Source organism: Nomascus leucogenys, chromosome 25 (genome assembly GCF_006542625.1).
Source record: "Nomascus leucogenys isolate Asia chromosome 25, Asia_NLE_v1, whole genome shotgun sequence".
Taxonomy (NCBI): domain Eukaryota; kingdom Metazoa; phylum Chordata; class Mammalia; order Primates; family Hylobatidae; genus Nomascus; species Nomascus leucogenys.
The window spans coordinates 29,312,049-29,315,231 of NC_044405.1; positions in this window are offsets into that span (position 1 = coordinate 29,312,049).

The following is a 3,183-nucleotide window of genomic DNA, read 5'->3' on the forward strand; positions in this document are numbered from 1 at the left end:
GGAACTATCAGGCAGATTCCCCACGTATAGCTAGGCGAGATTACGTGATTTCCTGCCTAGTTGAAGGGCTTAAAAAACGTATCTTACAAAGCTGTTAATTATGACAAACTTAAAAAAACGACCCAAGGTAAAGATGAAAACCCAGCCCAGATCATGGCCCGCTTAGCAGCAACCCTTAGACGCTATACAGCCCTAGACCCTAAAAGGTCAAAAGGCCGTCTTATTCTCAAAATACATTTTATTACCCAATCTGCTCCCGACATTAAATAAAACTCCAAAAATTAAATTTCGGCCCTCAAACCCCACAACAGGATTTAATTAACCTCACCTTCAAGGTGTACAATGATAGAAAAAAGTTGCAATTCCCTGCCTCCACTGTGAGACAAACCCCAGCCACATCTCCAGCACACAAGAACTTCCAAACGCCTGAACCGCAGCGGCCAGGCGTTCCTCCAGAACCTCCTCCCCCAGGAGCTTGCTACAAGTGCCAGAAATCTGACCACCAGGCCAAGGAATGCCTGCAGCCCAGGATTCCTCCTAAGCCATGTCCCATCTGTGCGGGACCCCACTGGAAATCAGACTGTTCAACTCACCTGGCAGCCACTCCCAGAGCCCCTGGAACTGTGGCCCAGGGCTCTCTGACGGACTCCTTCTTGGCTTAGCGGCTGAAGACTGACGCTGCCCGATTGCCTCGGAAGCCCCGTAGACCATCATGGACGCCGAGCTTCGGGTAACTCTCACAGTGGAAGGTAAGTCCATCCCCTTTGTCAATACGGATGCTACCCACTCCGCATTACCTTCTTTTGAAGGGCCTGTTTCCCTTGCCTCCATAACTGTTGTGGGTATTGACGGCCAGGCTTCTAAACCCCTGCAAACTCCCCCACTCTGGTGCCAACTTGGACAACACTCTTTTATGCACTCTTTTTTAGTTATCCCCACCTGCCTGGTTCCCTTATTAGGCCGAGATATTTTAACCAAATTATCTGCTTCCCTGACTATTCCTGCAGTACAGCTGCATCTCATTGCCGCCCTTCTCCCCAACCCAAAGCCTGTTACCATCCCATTAAAACTTAATCACCCTTACCCCACTCAACGCCAATATCCCATCCCACAGCACGCTTTGAAAGGATTAAAGCCTGTTATCACTCACCTGCTTCAGCACGGGCTTCTAAAACCTATAACCCTCCTTACAATTCCCCCATTTTACCTGTCCAAAAACCGGACAAAGCTTACAAGTTAGTTCAGAATCTGCACCTTATCAAACAAATTGTTTTGCCTATCCACCCTGTGGTGCCAAACCCATATACTCTCCTATCCTCAATACCTCCCTCTACTACCCATTATTCTGTTCTGGATCTCAAACATGCTTTCTTTACTATTCCTTTGCACCCTTCATCCCAGCCTCTCTTCGCTTTCACTTAGACTGATCCTGACACCCATTAGGCTCAGCAAATTACCTGGGCTGTACTGCCGCAAGGCTTCACAGCCAGCCCCCATTACTTCAGCCAAGCCCAAATTTCATCCTCATCTGTTACCTATCTCGGCATAATTCTCATAAAAACACACGTGCTCTCCCTGCTGATCGTGTCCAATTAATCTCCCAAACCTCAATCCCTTACAAAACAACAACTCCTTTCCTTCCTAGGCATGGTTAGTGCGGTCAGAATTCTTACACAAGAGCCAGGACCGCACCCCGTAGCCTTTCTGTCCAAACAACTTGACCTTACTGTTTTAGCCTAGCCCTCATGTCTGCGTGCAGCGGCTGCCACTGCTTTAATACTTTTAGAGGCCCTAAAAATCACAAACTATGCTCAACTCACTCTCTACAGCTCTCATAATTTCCAAAATCTATTTTCTTACTCACACCTGACGCATATACTTTCTGCTCCCCGGCTCCTTCAGCTGTACTCACTCTTTGTTAAGTCTCCACAATTACCATTGTTCCTGCCCGGGACTTCAATCTGGCCTCCCACATTATTCCAGATACCACACCTGACCCTCATGACTGCATCTCTCTGATCCACCTGACGTTCACCCCATTTCCCCACATTTCTTTCTTCCCTGTTTCTCACCCTGATCACACTTAGTTTACTGATGGCAGTTCCACCAGGCCTAATCGCCACACACCAGCAAAGGCAGGCTATGCTATAGTACAAGCCACTAGCCCGCCTCTTAGAACCTCTCATTTCCTTTCCATCGTGGAAATCTATCCTCAAAGAAATAACTTCTCAGTGTTCCATCTGCTATTCTACTACTCCTCATGGATTATTCAGGCCCCCTCCCTTCCCTACACGTCAAGCTCAAGGATTTGCCCCCACCCAGGACTGGCAAATTAGCTTTACTCAACATGCCCCGAGTAAGAAAACTAAAATACCTCTTAGTCTAGTTAGACACTTTCACTGGATAGGTAGAGGCCTTTCCTACAGGGTCTGAGAAGGCCACCGTAGTCATTTCTTCCCTTCTGTCAGACATAATTCCTCGGTTTAGCCTTCCCACCTCTATACAGTCTAATAACAGACCAGCCTTTATTAGTCAAATCAGCCAAGCATTTTTTCAGGCTCTTAGTATTCAGTGACAGACTAAAGGTCTTTTAAAAACAACCTCACCAAGCTCAGCCACCAACTTAAAAAGGACTGGACAATACTTTTACTACTTTCCCTTCTCAGAAGTCAGACCTGTCCTCAGAATGCTATAGGGTACAGCCCATTTGAGCTCCTGTATAGATGCTCCTTTTTATTAGGCCCCAGTCTCATTCCAGACACCAGACTTAGACTGTGCCCCCAAAAAACTTGTCATCCCTGCTATCTTCTGTCTAGTCATACTCCTATTCACCATTCTCAACTACTCATACATGCCCTGCTCTTGTTTACACTGCCGGTTTACACTGTTTCTCCAAGCCATCGCAGCTGATATCTCCTGGTGCTATTCCCAAACTGCCACTCTTAACTTTTGAAGTAAATAAATAATCTTTGCTGGCAGGACTATGCTGAACCTCCTTAGACACTCTCTAATTAGATGTCCTAGGTCCTCCCAATTCTTAGACCTTCAATACTGTTTTTCTCCTTCTCTTATTCCGTTTAGTTTTTTTAATTCATACAAAACCGTATCCAGGCCATCACCAATAATTCTAAATGACAGATGTTTCTTCTAACAGTCCCACAATATCACCCCTTACCACAAAAT